At 32.2% G+C, this 20,030-nt stretch overlaps 1 long non-coding RNA gene across 1 annotated transcript in view; it reads left to right on the plus strand.

Moving 5' to 3' along the window:
• Positions 1-19,236, plus strand: part of LOC116413140 (uncharacterized) — a 34,529-nt gene extending 15,293 nt beyond the window's left edge. The window contains exons 4-6 of the long non-coding RNA XR_008252675.1: positions 17,829-17,901; positions 18,159-18,237; positions 19,060-19,236. This is a non-coding gene — a long non-coding RNA (uncharacterized LOC116413140). The remainder of the gene's footprint in view (positions 1-17,828; positions 17,902-18,158; positions 18,238-19,059) is intronic.
• The last annotated feature ends 794 nt before the right edge of the window (positions 19,237-20,030 follow it).

Below are 20,030 nucleotides of genomic sequence, written 5' to 3' on the forward strand. Positions count from 1 at the left end.
GCTCAGTATTTTCAAAATAGATATGATGAATGTTAATTCATATAGTAGATACTAGCTGTATCCCGCGGCTTAACCCGCATGAATCAGTACACAAAATATCCTGTTTTTTAAGTTAAGATATAAGCTATTCCTGGGCGAAATTTCATTCAAATCCATTCAGTAGTTTTTGCGTGAAATATTTATCCATACAAACACTCTCACAATTTTTCACATTAATAAATATTATTAGGATAGGAAAATTCACGTAAAAAACACGCGATACCGCGTTCTAAATTAAAATGTTATCAATCTAATCTGTCTATAAAACATCTTATTGTTCATCGTGGTGCAAAATGTAACTGTTGAAATAATGAGTCAAAATATTAGTTTACAATTACTCTACATAGATGCCCCGTGTTTGTTACCGTTTATCTAGGTTATTCCTATTTCGCAACATTTACCGGAATGAATGTTCTTATCTATGTTAATTGGATATATTTACATCGTGTTTGTTGTTTACCTATACATAATGCAGTGGAAGTTTACTAGTATTAGTAATGACAATATAATCTTTACCGTAAGAACAAATCTTGCATCATGATCGATGTATTGATAATTATGTGCATCTAGATATATCAATAGATAATAAATAACGGTTATTTATATAGATGTACGACAGTATGATGTTAGTATTTAAATACAAGTTAGTTTGGACTAGTTACAAGTGCAGTTTCGTCTTCGTTGTAGAATTAAGGAATAAATAATTTAGGAATTGAAAGAAAGAATCTACGAAATATTTTTATTCAAGTAAACTTAGATTTCAGCATTTATGTATAGTCTTTATTTTTAATAATTACCTTTTTTTTTTCATTTCTGACCATTCGAAACGCAATTTCAGCCAAAAATAACGGACAAGAAATTCAGCTGTTGTTTTTTTCAAAAAGTTTAATTATTTATATCATTAGTATTTATATAACGAATTTGTATGAATACAAACTACTTAACAGTATTAGATCATAAAATTTTAAATATATAGTATATAATCAAGACATACCAATAAAATAAATCAATCGCTGTGAGCAAAGCAGATCAGTCCCTGCAAATAGCACCCGTTCATAAGTATGACGGCCGGCAGCACACTTCCAATGTCTCTGGTTTAGCGTGTGATCAAGGGCGGCGGAAATCACTTACCATCAGGTGAGCCGCATGCTCGTTTATCCTCTGCATTATAAAAAAAAATGACAGATGAGTCAGCTATCATTGCGCTAAACCATATTTTAGTAATAAAACCGCTATACAATTGATTAATATTAGTAATTATATACTAATTTTAACAAGTTACTATGTGGTTCCGGCATAGAATAGGCCCACCCTTCCTTTCCCATGGATGTCGTAAGAGGCGGTTAAGGGAGGGTGAAGGATGGGTAGCAGCGTCCCTTTTATAACATCTCCAAAGCCTGATTGCGGTTGCCAATCTATCTGGTAAGCGTGGCAACTACTGGCAAAACTCCCCAAGGAGAAGATTAAGCTGTGGGTAGTTAAAGGCTGATAAGAAGATGATTAACAAATAATTTTTGGTTGAATTATCTAGTAATTAAAATATATAATAATGAATATATATACTTAAATAAAAAAAAAAACATCGATTACAATGAATGTAAGTAAGTTGTATACCATGATAATATATAAAATCATATCACTCGTATAGGTAAATAAATTTTATTACTTTGTCATCAAATAAAATGTTTAACTTAATTGACTTACATAGATATAAATAAAAATAAAATAAATAAAATAGATATAATGATTCTTGAGTGTATTTTAATAAAACTTTGCATTGTAAATAACAATTTGTTGTCGGGTTTAATTAAGAATACTTTATATTCTGTAAAATAAAAGATTTTTTTCCAAAACTTCACGCCAATGACGTTGCTGGCTAATAAGCTAGCGAGAAGAACTAGTCTTGCATACTAATCTTTATCAAGTTCGGTTGTATTCAGAGTTCAAATGGAATCATTAGCATTCTTTTAAGAGAGTATTTTGCCAGTGTAACAAAATATTTTACCAAAAAAACTTAAGTCGTAAAACGATGAAAACCCATGATGTTCCCCATACTAACTTAATAGCAGGTCGCACAGTATTTGTAGGTATGAGAGATTTAGAATTTTTCGCTGTTTTTAGGATCTCAAAATTCCTTTTAGAGTCTAAACATATTTTTAGGGTAAAAATCAGATTTTAATCTGTATGTATATTTATATAGTGTACATTTTCATTTAATGCCAATGCCTTGTAAATAGAGAGTTGCGTGGATTATGGAAGGAATGGATGGACAATGAGGTTACGCGCCGTGGGCCCGAACGGCAAACAAGAAACGGCGCGGCGTAATAAGGCCGCGGACGCGTCGCCGAGGCGCCGGTCGACGCCCCTTTACCTACTCACTTATATATTACATTGCTTAATACTTATTCTATGATATTATTGACGAGAATCCCGTGCTATTTTTCATGTTTCTATGCACTTGTGTATTTAGCATCTTTCTTTCTAACAATGCTGATAAATTATACACAGTATTTGCGGATTTTTTTTTAATGAGTGAAATTGGTATGGTAACCCCGCCTGCGCTAACGGGATACGCTGGCGGAACAACAGTGAAGGGTGATAGATGAGAATGAAAACGGGCCAGTTAGCCCATCATGATGAATTCGTCAGGAATTAACCATGATAGTTTCCATAGAGATGATAGGATTCTCAGTCTCCATTACTAACAATCTCTTTCCCCTCAGTATTTGCGGATTAGGACGTATGTTTAAACTGAAAATATTACTTGTACTATTAGTTTACACTATCGAGGTTCTGGTGAAATCAGCGCTGAACGAACATCAGTCCAGCAAAAGCTGAGTTTGTACCTATTGCCAGGATAATACGACGATTACTGCGCAATACATTGATTAATTAATATATGTACATTATAATTTATGAAGAATGGCAATAAATTTAATTATTATTATTAATAATAATTTATTCTTGGTGAAACGAATTCATCAGGAATTAATCTTGATGGTTTCTAAGAGGGCAGCGAGTAAGTCTACTTGCTAACGTTGAAGCAGATAGTTTTTGTTACTAACATCTTTTCTCTCTCATAAAATTGGAGTTAGTTATGCAGAAAACAGGCATCTCTTAGGGTCTCCCGTGTAGTGTGACTTTTTTCTCTAATTTAGATAATGTGGCTCTAATTTAGATATAATAGAATAAATGTATTAATTTAATTCTAATTTAATGTCATAATTTAGAATAAAAAATAGAAACTAAAATAGTAACTATAGGAATCATATAAATGCGAAAGTTTGTGAGGATGGATGGATTCTGTCACGATAAATCTAGTGAATAGATTTAAATGTTTGGTACACGTATAGGTTATATCCTACCTTAGCACATAGAATACTTTATGTAGTAATTCACGCAGGTGAAGCCGCGAGATACAGTTAGTTAAATATAGGGTTGAGGTGGCGTTTATAATTTATGGAAGTGGGGTACGATATCGTACGATTTTACCGTCACTACATAATTGAAGAGTAAAATATATGTAATTGTGCGGAAATTCTTATACATTTTCATGCACATATAGAATATTGTTGGTAAAAATTAAAAGGGTTTTTATATTTTGTTCTCCTTATTTATTATGACGGCAAATTAAAAGCGCCCAATTTCAACAGATTTAGTAAAAGATCTGTTTTGTTCAGTTATATACTGTTATGAGGATTTTCCCACTTGTACAAACCAAAACAAAAGTATTATGTCCAATAAATACGTTTACTAACGGCAACAAACGTATGATTTGCCTAATGGCAAGCAATTACCGTGGCCTATAAACATATTATACTAACTGTGACATCCTTCGCATGGATTTGTTTTTGCATGAAACTATTTTTTTTTTAACTGAAATGTGACACTTTTGTAATAATTTATATAAAATTTTTTCACTTTTTAATTTTTGAGCCATGAACCACGCTTATGAGTAATGGCGTCTATCGATTTCGAAACTGGTTGGAAATCCTTGAGTTTAATAAATAATTACAACAGCGTATGTAGAGGAGTTTGGTTTAATAAATGCATATTACATTCTATTAAATCTTTGTTTTACGTATGGTTGTAGATACGATCGTGATTTAGAATCATAGTAGGGTGCTAACTGCCACCCCTAAGAAAAGAGACTCCATAAGGACAACTTTCAAAATTTCTACTTACACAGAACTTTAAACATCTCATTTACTGTATATACATAGCGATTAAAATTAATCATTTATTAGTTGGTATGTGAGCGTGTTTGACAGTAAGTAGACGGTTTTTTTTCCCCATCAACCAATTTCACGTTTATGCAACAAATCAATGATTATATGAACTTATCATTACATAGAGTTCATTCATAATTATATGAATAATTTTTCCGATAATAGACGTATTGGAAAAATCATTTGTATATTCACTAAGTAGAAATACATCATAACAATGGGGTTTTTCATTTAACATGGGGAAGTATGACACGAAGACGATGGGTATTACTAGGCTCTTTTTACCAGTTAAAACCCCATAGCGATCCACTTCTTTGCTGTATATATCACTGGGGCGACGACTTCGCTTGGGAGTGAAGAGGATTTTTAGCAAAGGGATTTTTTAGCATGCCTATGTTCCTCTCTAACATTATAGGCACCCTATCAGGTCAACATTAACTCGAACCCTTCTGGAAATCGTCATGAATATATAAATAATATACTTTTTTATGCATTTACAACATTTTCTTTTACTCCATATAAAATAATATTAGCAATATATAAAATAGATATACGTGTTTTACAAGTACAATTGTATAGGTACTTTAAACGGTCATGGTCAATTCCTGACTGACCTGATAGATAGATAGATACTCTTTATCGTTTCCTACAAAAGATTACAATAGTAAACTTATTATAAATATAAATAATTACATGAAATAATCACAATGAGAAAACAATGGGCGACCTTATCGCTAAGAGCGATCTCTTCCAGGCAACCTTTGGATGACTGACTTTATTCTCATCCATCATTATTTACTGGTCTTTTGAATATGATAGTAACAATACAATAGTTAATCCTATGTATTATGTTACGAATGTTATAAAGAAATGGAATAAGAATTGGAATTGGAATGGAAAATTTGGAATAATGTATGTATACATGGAAGTGGATTCGAATGAAATTTAATGGCATACAGATAGGTAATATACCTATACGAGTATATCCTTCATTTTATACGTATTCATACCATGGAAGCTATAGAAGACAGCTAGTATAATATAACGACAAAGACGAATATTTGAAGTTGACAAATTGACTTTAGCAGTGTAGGTCCCGGCATAGAATAGACCACAACTTCCTTTCCCATGGGTGTTGTAAGAGGCGTCTAAGGGAGCTTATGGGGAGGGATTGGCAGTAGCGTCCCTTTTAAAACGTCACCATAATCCAAATCGCGGTTGCCAATCCACCTGCCAAACGTGGCAAAACTTGGCAAACTGGCCTAATCCCCCTTATGGGGTAGGCTATGTTCAGCAGTGGACATTTAATGGTTGATACAACAATTTGATAAACCTCTATTAATTAATTGTCGTTGTTTGCAAAATTCAATAATCCAGTTAGATAACATACGTAATAGTGTATCTTTAGAGAACAAACGACTACTTACAAATTCAATACAAGGCGTGACCAACCATTGTTATTCAGTTTGTATTGCAACAACTTGCAAATGACATCTTCGTAATCATTGGATAGGGTCCATGACCTGTATGTGTCTACCCACTTCCTGGCGTATTGCGCTTGAGTCTATAATAGGGTTGACGACTTTATTTTGGAGAACACATTGTTAAAAAACAAAACTATTAGGCAAATATTTAAATTATGTTAAAAAAAACTTGAATTGTGGCAAAACCATGTCCAATAGGATTAAACTGTAAGTTATCCTTATAAATAAAAAAATAATTTTCCAAATCGGTTTACTACTGATGGAGTTATGAAGTAATAGCATTAAAAAGATACATACAAACGAACTAAGGACCTTCTTCTTTTTGAAGTCCATCGAAAAACTGAATAAATAATAGAAAACGATATCCTTTATTGGTAATAGTGGTTTATATTATTGGTATTACTGTTTGACTTCATTTTTAAAAACTGTGGATCTTAACGAATAATATACAAAATTTCAATTGATGATTTCAAAACTCTCATCTAAATATCTTATTAATTATAATAATAAAGATTGTTAAGATATTTGTTACCTATTCAATTATGTTGGAACGGCTTGTTCAGTCGGTTAAACATAATTGAATAATTTAAATAAAGTTTAGTACGCAGATACACCGTATCCTACGTCACCATAATCATAATCCTACTAATAATAATACATAAGTAGCGTAGTAGAGTATTTTTAGGAGACAAAGTATTTATATAGCGAGGTACTTTTAATTTACAAATTAGTAGCTTTATTAAAATTTAATAAATTCCTAATACAAATAGACACAAATAGAAACAGTGATAGTTTTAATTTTTCTAAATCTTAGCTTACAAAAACATTACATTCCTATTAATATTATAAATCTGAGAGCTTGTAAAGATGTTGAAAGTTGATGTTTAGTTATTTGTACGTTTGTACATAAACTACTCAACGGATTTGAACGAAATTTGGTAGATGTATAGATCTATATCCTAACTTATGTGATACATAGTATACTTCATATGTACACTGATGCTTGTGAGGAGAATCGTGCGAAACAGTAATAAATAAGCGAATAACTCATAGAATTTTTTAGTGACAACCCTGACACGACGAGATCTCTTCCGTTCTCGTAGTTGCGTACACGCAACTGATAATGATAAGAAAGTGGGACGCCTTTGCGACTTCGGTGTTTTTCGCTTTAACTGTAATTTTGTTGATTTCATTATTTAGGTCATATTGTAATCTTCAATTACTGCATCTATCTATAACTATAGGTACATGTGATAAAATAGTAGAAAGGCCAAATTTGTACATCGTATATTTCTTTAAAACACGTCAATTTTGTGTGCTTAAGAAAGTGTGATGACACATTCTTATGTCGTTATTTTAAAAATTAAAGTATGTTATGTAGGACTTTCGCTAATTTGTACTCAGCGATAATTTTTTTGATACATACTTTCACCATCATATTATGGCCTATTCTATGCCGGGCCCGTATGGTCCTGACATAGAATAGGCCAACCCTTCCTTTCCCGTGGGTGTCGTAAGAGGCAAATAAGGGAGGACGAGAGATGGACAGTAGTGTCCATCTTAAAACATCCCTAAAGTCCAACTGCGGTTGTGAATCTGCCTGCTAAGCGTGGCAATTACTGGCCAAACCCCCCAAGGGGAGGCTTATGTTTAGTTAAAACCTGATATAATGATGACGATGAATGTAGGTAATATAAAAATAAATAATATAGAAAAACAGTTGGTACACATTTTATGGAAATAACTCGCTTATTTAAGTAGTTAATAACAGATGCGTGCATATTGATTGTTCAGCTATCGGTCGTTTTAATTTATTTTATCGGAAACGCTGATAAGAACAGTTATGAAAACGCGACAATAACAGCTATCGTTTCGCATTAACTTGAAATATGCGATGGTTAATCCCTTTGTTAAATAAAATAAATAAATGTTTCAATGATAAGTGACCTGCGAATATATTAATGAAAGTTACCAGACTTCTTACAGCTGCCAGGCTACGCTGTTTGTAGCTCAAATATCTACATATATTAAAAAATGTGAAAATTAAACTGTAGATTAAATATAGCCTATAATTTTATTTAATAGTACTATACTGTATATATATATAATAATATTAATATTAATAGTACTATATTGTATATGTATACTGGTGTTGATTCTGTGGTGATATTTTTTTAAACCTATTTCTTTTTATATTTTAAATAACTTTATTGACCAAACGAAAATTTGCTACGAAAGGCGGATTTAATGCTAGTAGCAATCTCCACCTTTAAGATGAACAATTAATCACGAATGTAATACTTCATTATTGGTATAGGTAAACATAAAAACAGTTAATAATATATATCTGTATACAATAAATAATGTATACATAAACAATATAAAATAAATACCTATCTCTAAAATTAACATTTCAATTTAATATCAAACCAAAATCTTTATTGTAAGGACCAATATGCATTAATTTTCTTATAGATGTACGTATAAATTATTATTATTTTAGCTTACAATGGTCCATAAAACAGTAATTGTGTAAAATTATTAACTTAAAGTATAAGAATATGTGACAAATTAATATAAATAGCCCTTCAGCATCGGTTCCACCATCAGAAAATGCTATGATTGTTTCCTTGCTTGTTGGAATAAAAAACAAGCTGAAGTCCCCTCTAAAGAGGAGTGGTGACTCTTGCCTAAAAATTATAATTTCTAGAAAATTTGGGAAACGAGTTTAAGAATATTTAAATGTAAGCCCGAATAAAATTGTGTGTTAGATTAGACATTCCTCGCAAACTTAAACTGAGTTTGAAGAAGTTTTTTTTATGCCACTTAGAATGGCAAACAAGCTGACGGCTCACCTGATGAAAAGTGGTAACCGTCGCGTATAGATATGAGCAGTATCATGGACATAACAGAGTATTCTGTTTCGTCCGTGATATCCCCCATGCGTTGCCATTCCTGAGGATTCAGGTGTTATTCTTCTGTACCCTGTAAATTCATTGCTATATCCCACCCTTCAAACCGAAATGCAGCCCTCCATTTCGATTTGAAGGGTGCTATAGCACCTATATAGTATAAACCTATTGCTAGCAATATACCCCATCATATTGACCTCCACGAGGTTTCCCCTAAAAACCGTCGTGGTTAATTCTCGTTGAACTCATCACGATGTTTCAATGGACTGTTGCTTTCATCTTCACCTATCATTCACATCATGGGTGCACCGCCAGTTTATACCTGTAGCGCAGGCGAGGTCATCACTTCTTTTTCATCTATAAAAACGTGCTCTATTAGGCGACATAACTTGTATTCTGTAATATACATGATAATATTTATTTATATACCGATTATTAGTCAGTAAAAACAAAAAAAAAAAAAAAAACAAATACCATAAACTCATAAAAGGTGAACTTCTACTTTCATAATAACCTTCCTGTCAATTTTTATTCGACTTGTTCAAGTATGACAATCAACAGAACAAGTTTTTCTCACATTTATTAGATAGTATTACCGCTATTATCTACAATTTGTCATTCGTTATCTACCATTGGAAAATGAATATTTTACAAGTCTTTATTCTTATTTATTATGGTAAACAGAACTAAAGAAATACGATCAATTGCCAGTTTTACATAAAACTTTTCTTGTTTTCATCGTAGAGAGACCATAATATTTGTAGATGTAATATTATCATATGGAAGTAACATTTGCTTTTCTGTATTAATACAAGATTTAAATTAAGAGTTATAAAGACAGAGATTAAATAATTTTCCACAGTCTTAAAGATTATTTAGTCTAAGGGAGTTAGTATTAAGAGAACTATAAAAGAATAGTGATGATCACCTACTAAAGAAAAATAAAAAAAAATATTATGTTGACCCAACAAATGGCATAAAAAAAGAAAACGATAAAATATAGCACTTTACTTCTATTTTTCCTGTTTAAAACATAACGGTGTTTATATGTAGTATGTTTAGTATAGTATAGTAGTAGGTATAGTACTATATATAATACTATAATATAGTAATAATAATATTACAATTATCATTAAATTTTCACACCGTTTACCCCTTTTACCTCATCATTTTTGACGTCATCAACACTTGATGACGTCTGAGGTAAAGAGGTGTAAATATGAAATACTTTCGTAGTTTTAATATTCCAATTTAGGTTATCTATTAACAGTTACAGCAAGGCCAGTAGATCCGCCCATGTTTCTATTGTTTCTAATAGCTCCATTTACTATCATGTTTACGACGTGGAATCGTTTATTGTAAGAATATTGTAGTCCAACACAAAACAAAGCAAAGGCAACCTATAGATAAATAGTCAGGTACAATAGAAAACAGTGAAAATTTAATTAAGCTACAGAAATAATTATTTCTAATGTAAAAAGCTATTGAACCTTTTAGACGTTTTAATATTAGTTTACTATAAGCTCATTCTTTTGTTCTGTTCAGCTTTAATGCTGCTATCAAATAACATTGGCCAATTATTTGTCTATTGTTATATTTAATTTCCAATCCTTTAAGGAAAAATAATCTGAGATACGTTTGTAGCTATTATACATATATTAGTTCTAATAAAGGTAATCTTGTCGTGTTGTTCCGGCATAAAATGAACCAGCCCTTTCATTCCCGAGGGATGGGCAGCAGCGTCCCTTTTAAAACATCACTAAAGCCTAAGTGTGTTTGCCAAACTGCCTACCAATCGTGGCAAGTACTGGTAAAACTTTTCAATATGAGAAGGTCTATGTTCAGCAGTGGACAGTTAACAGCTGATATGGTATGGTATGGTATGTTATGGTATGGTAAAGGCAATCGACAAATTGTCTGCATTCTCCATCAGGGATTACAATCGTAAGCAATACAATTTCTCGAATTTTTGGAATAACTGGATGTTTATATGCATATCATATTTTCCTTTTGGCTTTTGTATGTATCAAAAAATATTTTCATAATATCGATATATTACTTTTTTTTAGTCAAATTAAAATATTATTATTTATAATAATTTCTCATAAATACTACTAAAAGGACTTATACTAATATGTTTTATATATGACGTTCATGATACACGTACATTTCGTTGCTACATCCTATTATGACTTGATAGTCACCGATGACGTCACACATTCGTTCCAACATCCTCGTATGTTGACGCCATGCTTATACCGCGAATATTACTGACGAATAAACATTTCCTATGATGTACCCATGAATACATTTAGATTTTCCGATAAATATCCATTATGTAAGATACAATTTTTATATACATTTGCATAAGGATAATATTTTATACCCTTGCAGTCAACAAGTAGTGGTACAATATAATTGATTTTTCCTTGACATGAAACCGTCAATGTGTATGCTTATATGATTCACATTACGGTACGTACGCAACTATTCTTTATAAATTGATTGAATTAGTAATATTATTACATTTACGATAGGTACCTCGATGAATACTTTTTATATGAATTGTGTAACACTTTTAAATTGATCAGATGGCTTAAAACGACTATTTTACACGAATCGTAACACGATTCACTTTGTATAACCAGTCAAGTTTAATAGGCATTTCATACTGATGGTGTACATTTGACAATATTACAGTACATCTTCATCAATTATTTATGAGAAATGAATAGTAGTAATATAATTTGTGGGAAGTATTCTTTTTTAAAGGACGCTGGTAATAGTGCCTAATTATCACCATACGTTCATAAGGAAATATGTATATATCTCAACCCCGTACAGGCAAACGCTATTATAGAATGACTTCCCATTAGATAGTGTGACGACCTTAAATGTATTGTAGGGAGTCAGTGGATGCAGGTGGCTCACGACCGTTCTTTATGACAGTCAATGGGGAAGGCCTGTGCCCAGCAGTGGACGGATAATGGCTGAAATGATGATGATGAATTAAATATATAAGTGATTAGTGAAATAAAATTGTCTTTTACTAACTGGGTAATCAAATATTACCATTAAATAGACTTGAAAATGTAAGAGTATGTAAGTAACTACATCTATAGTTGGAGTAGACAGAACAGGTGTTTTCGGAAAGTTCAAGTTCATCAAGTCAAGGATTTCCAAAAAGTTTGTTTTTGGAAGATTTTGACATGATGTCTGTAATATGTATACTTATATTAAAAATATGAAAGATTTGATTGTTTGTTTGTAATAATAAACTCTCATAGATAATAAATCTCATAAATATAAAAAAATGTAGTATAAAGATTTTAAAAATTCTTGTATGTAGGTGCGATTTAAGGTAGGTGTTTTCTATAAAGAAAACTATGTTATCAGCGAGTAACATAAACTATATATTAATTTTCCAAAATCTATCTATTCATGCGAAGCCAGGCCGGATCGCTCATTTATTTCTTAATACTTTTCTGAAGAAAGTTTTTACCTGCGATTTCGTCCGCGTGACTGGTACATGTTTACTGACTGGGATAAAAAGTAGTTTATATCTTTTCCTATCCCGTATATTACGTTTTTTTTTTTATACAACTTAGAATGGCAAACAAGCTGACGGTCCACCTGATGGAAAGTGGTGACCGTCGCTTATAGGCATGAGCAGTACCATGGACATAACAGAGTATACTGTTTCGCCCATGATACCCCCCATGCGTTGCCATTCCTGAGGACTCAGGTGTTATACTTTCTACCCAGTAAATTCACGCCATATCCCACCCTTCAAACCGAAACACAGCCATGTAAACACAACTGCTTCACGGTTGAAACACGAATGGGACAGAAGCAATCGACTTTTGTACAAAGTCTCCCTCTGGTAAATTTCATAGCGATTTGTTTGTTAAGCCGTTATGGCGCTATAAGGTAACAAACAAACGATCAAACTCACTTTCACATTTATAATATTAGTAAGGATTAATAGATAAATAATATGAATAAATAATTTAATATAAATAAATTTGAGAATTGTTAGCTACATTTTATACCAACACTTTGGACAGTTTTAATATATCACTATACGTAATTTTTATATACTGGAAGAGTTAAGTTGTGACTTAACATATAATTTGCTTGACTGATTCTAAGAAAACATGCTTCAGTTAATCATTGGTCTTTGTAATTGAAATTCGTAATACCATTTCAAAAATGACATTACATATTATTTCTACTTTCTCTAGCTAATGTTTGAGAATAAACCTAACACTTTTTAACATAATTGTTCGACTCTCTTATAGTAGATATATACAGATTTACAAAATACCAAATTAAATACCAGGTTTCACTGAAATCCATGGCATTGTATTAAGTAAGTTGTGGCCACACGGAGGATGGCACTTTCGTCACGTTCGGTGCGCGGACGCACACGAACGATTGAGTCATTGTGTTGTACAGAGTTCGTAGTAATCGTGTCAGTGCGGCCGTCGCGGAATAGAATCAAGGCTACGCGATATGGATCGTTGCAGCGTAAAACACCTGAGTCTGCTATATTTGAGAAGTTTTAACTGCTCTCGGGCACGGGGGGGGGGGGATTGTTAGTGATGAGATTTAAAAGCTACATTGCTAGCAATACACTATTTCAGGTCGGCCTTCACCCGGTTCTTGCTGGAAACCATCATCGTTAATTTTTGTTGTATATATCACAACGAGCTATATGACTTGCTTTCATCCTTCCTTGGTTGGTGTCCCACTAGCATATACTGATAGCACAGGCGGGGTTACCATTTCATTAGCATAATTTAAAAAAGCTCTTGCTAAGGATGGTACAATAATAATAGATGCCACAGAATCACATCAATCGTCTGGTTTTCAAGCTAGCATGTCATGTGTTCTGAAACAGATGACGAGCATTTGGGGGTACAACCAGACACCCAGATCCGAGCCAATTTAGAGAAAATCGTTTCCTAAATTAGCCAGACTGAGATTTAAACTCGGGACCTTATTTATGCAGAGAATTGTAGCTACTACTATACTCCAAAAGTCGTTGTACGTATGAAGGAGGTATAGCTAATAAAAATTCTCCACAATAAAATAATTAGTATACCCATTATTTAAATGGATAAAAATGTAATAGTAGTTTGTAAAGTGTGCTTAAACTAATAAAGTAAGCGGGAGATAACTGAAGTAGAAATTAGGAGAGTCGAATTCATCAGGTAATTTCTGATGAATTCGTACGGTGGGTTTCAGGGTTCCCCGTGGAAATTGGTCTAACTGGGTATTTTGCTAGCAATGGGATGCTAGACTTAATTATTAACATCGCTCTTCTATAGACAATAAACATGCAGTCCATTCTAATATCATGTAATATCCAATCGATACGGAGTCGAAAATGGAATCTGCATAACGCCTCCTGCAATTACGGACGGTTGGACGTGTTGTCTCGTTTTGTATTCAAAATCTATTTTGGGCGCTATTATTGAAGATTTAGGCTTAATCATTTATACCTAATCGTTCTAATACAAAACTAGATAGTGAGAAGATATATAACAACATTTGTTGGTTCAACAAGGTTCGTGAGTGGCGACCTTGTACGCAGTGCAGGACGACCGCCCCACTAAATGGAGTGACGACCTGAAATGCATTGCAGGAAGTCAATGGATGCAGGTGGCTCAGAACCGTTCCTTATGGCAGTCTATGGGGGAGGCTTATGTTCAGCAGTGAATGGCTGGTATGATGATTATTTACAACATTTATTAAATTTAACAATTAATATAAACATACCACTTTTACTAATGATACTCGTAATAAAATACCTTACCTCTTAATCTGGACTAAAAATAAAGTACTTTTATGGTTTAATCCAATATCATAAGGGGAAAGGATTGTTAGTAATGAGAACTATCAGTCACATTGCTAGCCTGATACGGTATATTGTATCAGGTTGACCTCCACGTGATTCCCCCTAGAAATCGTAGTGATTAACTCTTTGTGAAATTCATCACGATGGGCCAACTGGCCTATTTATGTTCACTTTTCATCACTCATTATTGCTGCGCCAGTATATATCGATAGTGCAGGCGGGATTACCATTTATCATCCATTAAAAAAAAGATCTCGTAGTGGTCGATCAATTATTATATACATCCTATATTTTATAATAAATGTGAATGCATTTATTTGTTTGTTATCATCAACTACATACATATAAACATAGATATAAATAGAAATTATAATCTGAAATAAAGAAATTGTTATTATTTAGTGCAACAGAATGTGCAATGTGCTAAACTAGTCGATTCATTTCAGTGCAAATGTCTGACTTTGTCGCTGTGCGCTGTGGCCTCACTGTTAATATTTGAAATATGTAGGCAGAGAGGGTATTTATAGATATTTTCGGTTAGAATCCGGGTGGCGGCCGAGGGTCCCAAGATTTATGGCAGAGCGGGAGAGTCCCATCCAACAGGGCTCTAAGTAAGTGTCCCAATATTCAAGCTGAGGCGAGAATGGAACGGTTTTAATTAGATATTTTTTATATGAAGACGAGAGAATTAAAAGTATTTTATAAGTAAATATTTTTAATGGATTAATTTATGAAAATGAAGTTATATCTACTTATTTATCTTGATAAAAACATAAATTTATTAAAATGTTGAGTTGAAAAAGGAAATTATTAATAAATGATAAATAATCCACACATAAAAAGAAGCAACATATTCAATGCAATTAAATAAAGGGCAATTAAATTTTAAAATTTAATGCAGTTAAAATTTAATAGTGGCACTTCGGATCTGGTTTGATCCCTGTACGAATGATTTATGTAGATATAGAAAAGAATATAATATTACACATACGTTGCTCATGTAATTGCAGCATCCAATACGGATGGATTTATTGAAAATTTACAGAAAAGTGTATTAAGGTATCCCGCGTAAGTAAACTTGCAGGGTTTTATTTATTTATTCAAGTTTCTTGAGTGAGAGATAAAACAAACCGAGACTTATATATTCTATATCAATAGGATATAAAACCTTACATACAATATATAAGTATTAATTTTTCCATTAAATTCCATAACTCGACTTATGCATACTCACGATTTCGAAGACTCTTAAGATCTTTTTCAAATAGCACGCGTAGTTTAAAACGAAACTGTTTATTAGTCAATAATTGAACTCGCAATAGTGTTTTAGTAATTTTTTTTGTCTACAACCTGTTAAAAATAGTTTTCCTTAATAAAAAGTAAAATTATGTATTGTCGTTATTTATAGATGGAAAATTCATATATTCCAAATCATTCCATATCTTGTAAACTTAGATACAGCATGTGAGGCTCCTCGTATAGAGGTTACAATCTTTTAGCCCCAACATGACCACCATGTATTTACGAAAAGGATGCGTTATCAGTTATTTCGCCTCCGGCCCTAACTTAGTCCACGAGCCAATCTCGAACTCCTCACACCCTCTCTGGGTAAGGGCAACTCATTTCATCGTTCAGTACTATCTACGTTCCAAGATATTTTTCTTTGTAATGCTATTGCCAAAAGAAATTGCCTATAGGTAGTAAAATGAACTAGGTAAATTGGCAAAGTGAATTTCTTCGTTACATTAATTGTTTATAACAAAACAATCGAAATTTTCGTTCTCACGTCTATTGTTACAAATAAGGATAGGTTAGTCAAAGTTACCATAATTGACCATTAACCATGATTCGTTCTAACCAAGTTGATTAAGTGATTCCGGTACAGATGTTCTAATATATTTTTTAAATATGTTTATATGTTTTAAGTCGTAAAGCAGATATAATAATGAGTTTATTTCATGCCCACAAATTACAGTATACGCACAGATTATTTACTTTTATACAAAATATAAGTATCGTAATTTGTGGGGGTATCTGGAGCCTGAAGTAAACCCTAACCTGTATCTTGGATACCAGGTCCTCCTCAATAAAGTAGTGATCATCCAAAAGTAAAAGATAGTTGCGTGAAGTAAAAATAAATATGGCTTAATATTAATATAAAGAGGTGCGTGTGTGAGTGCGCACGAGTGTGTGTGCGTGAGTGTATGTGTGTGTGCGAGTGTGTGTGCGCGTGCGTGCATGTGTGTGTGTATGTTTATTCTAGTATATTTTATTACATACAATATCAACTCAGTGTTAAGAAAAATAATAAGGAATATCTTTTACTCGTAAATATACAGCTTGTAAATTACTTACACTATTATAAAAATACGTAACATTTTTTCGTTGATAGGCAATAGATAAAAATACCTCTAAATGTAATTTGACTGAAAATTAAAGAGTACCGCTTTTGTTTACTCTTACATCAAAGTCATCTATTGATTATTATTTTATGAAATTGAATAACATGTTTCACCGCCGTAAATTTATTTTTAGTAGCCTTTTCATCCTAAATCTGAAAATAGTATTGGGGGGCGATCACTCGCCATCTATTCGTGAACTAATAAAGCTATTTTGGCTGTTCCAATACACCGATGGTGTACTAAACCGAAAATAAAATACTGATTAGACAAGACAACGTAAATATTGATGATGATACTGATGTTACCAATACAGGACATATAAGAGGAAGTGATATTTACGAATAATATTATTATATTTTTAGTATTAATGTACTTAACATGTACAATATATTGAATATTTAATGTTAGTAATATAATGTGAAAATTATAAAAAATATTATATATTTATTTAATACAGAAATCCACAGCTCTTAAAAAATACTAACCTACATACATCTCTTATAAATACAACAATAATTAATTTTAATTATATAAACGAAAATTATAAGTCTAAAACAAGTTAGACAAGTAAGAGTGGGGGTGGAACATACGCAATGTTAAATAGAATAGCTAAGAAATTAAAAATTGCAATATATTTGATAATAGATTACCCCGCGACTCCACAGAAGACGTCTTTGAAGATAATATTATATTTATATGTACATAAATATATTGTAAAGTCAGGTTTGCTTTCACTCGAAAGTAATTACTTAAAAAACAGTACATTTATCTATTTATAATAGGAAAACTAGACTTATACCAATAAAAATATTAACAAGATGACAATAATAAAGACTAATAGATTTTTACTGACTGACATAGAGTATTTACATAATTTTACACTGCTTTTCTTCTTTCAGATGTAGGAAATTTGTCAGAACAGAAGCAGGTAGCGATCAATGGTCTTATATTAATCTAAAAGAAAAAACGTTGGTAAGTTTATTTTAAAATATGCCATCTTTCTTGTTGGATATATTTTCTAATACCTCGGGAACAAATTTTCGCTAAATATAACGTCTGAATAATTCTTCTATACCCAATCGAGTTTTTTCCAATACTTTTATATTTTTCCTTAATGTTAATTTTTATTGTCTATCCTTATTTCATTGTGTGATATTTAAGATTTTTAATTTTAATTGTGTACATTGGATGTACATAATATAAATACATACACGTATATATGTATACAGAAATACACACGTCGTTCCGCCGTCTAGACTCGTGGTAAATCCTGGCGGACCCTATTCGATACGAGGCGATCTCCCCGAGGTAAATAAATTAATCCAAATCGATTTATTTTTAGATAACGTTGAGTAATTGGGTATAGAATTTGTTTTAGGACGAAAATTACATTATTTTCGTGTAATGCAATGTAATCAATGTTTTTTTTAAAAGGTTAATAAGGAACAATTTAAAAATACATGCGGATCAAAGGACGGGGGCACATTAATCTGAATAAATACATTTTAAGGGTTTTGCACCAAAAAGGTACAAAGGATTCCTTATGGTGCAACTTTGTCCGTCCGACCACCCGTCACAGTTCCTCTGTCACTGTCTGTCTGTCTGTTATAATATATCTCAGCAACTACTATCGATTTGAAATTTGGGATAGTTTTATATATCATTAGTCTGCATGTATTGTAATAGAAATAAAAAAAAATTTTTCTTTGCTACGGAATCTAAACCGGATAGTGAATATTTAAAAATTGACCTGCAAGTTCTGTTGATAATTGTCGTTTGTTGATATCTGTTGATATCATATGAAATAGTTTCATTTGTATATTATAAAAATGTTTTGATGGCTGCTTCTAGTCCGTTAGTTGTCGACATTTTTTATTTTGATGTTAAAATAGTATTAGGAAATTGCAAAAACAAAGCATGTCACTTTTACATCAATAAATTACCGTGCGATTTCAGGGTAGAATGGCTCACCTCTCCCCTTCCCGTGGGTGTCGTAAGAGGCGACTAAGGGAACTGTATGGTAGAGGAATAGGTAGTAGCGTCTCTCTTTAAATATCACTAACTAAAGCCTAACTGCGGTTGTCAACTTGCCTGCCAAGTGTGTCTATTACTGGCAAAATCTTTCAATAGGAGGAAGCCTATGTTCAACGACTGACATGGCACGGACCCTTCGCTGTATGGGCTCAGCTCGCACCAGACTGATTTTTTTATATTAGCTACGTATATTAAAAAAAGTTAATATTTAATAAGTCGAATAAAAGCAATAAATTAGTACAAGATTTATATTCTCTATGGAAATAAAAGTTATCAAAGTCACTAAAGTTGTTTGATTTATAATTTAACAAATATGAAAACTCAAGCAAGTCAATGGAATTTGAGACAAATATTAAATGCTGTTAGTTGTTAAGTACATCACTTGAGAACAGCTGGATAGATTTGGTAAGTTTTTTAACTATTTTATTTCAATTTACTGTTTATTAACTATTCTAAATTTGATTGATTTAGGATAAAAACAAAAATGGTATTTAAAGAGATCAGGGTCAAAGACAGTTATTCGAAATAATAATGCCTTAAAAGTTGCGCAATGCAGGATACGTAGTAAGCGAAATATTGCAGATGCATATAATTTGCTAGCGATTCGCTCCGGCTACGCACGGTTAGATAGATAGAAAGATAAATTAATATTTTATATCAACAATTTTCAAATCGACACAAATTAGGCTTTAGGTTACTGTATTTTTTGTAGTAGGAATTTCTCTTTTTTTTAAATAATATATAGCCTATGTCACTCGCCGATAATGTAGCTTTCTACAGGAGAAAGAATTTTTATAATCGATTGAGTAGTTTTTGAGTTTATCTTTTAGAAACAAACAAATGTACAAAAAATCATATCTTTTTAATTTATACGAGTAATTTTTTTATATTTATAAGTAAGTATAGATTTATAAGTAAGTATAGATTTTAAATGCTACTTACCTTTTCACCCTGGAAAGGGATTGTTAGTAATGGAGACTGAGAATCCTATTGCTAGCAATATACCCAACCAGGTTGACCTCCTCGCGGTTCCCCTGGAAACTATCATGATTAATTCCTGATGAATT

The sequence above is a fragment of the Galleria mellonella genome, unplaced genomic scaffold (assembly GCF_026898425.1).
Source record: "Galleria mellonella isolate WM207_F2 unplaced genomic scaffold, CSIRO_AGI_GalMel_v1 utg173, whole genome shotgun sequence".
NCBI lineage: Eukaryota > Metazoa > Arthropoda > Insecta > Lepidoptera > Pyralidae > Galleria > Galleria mellonella.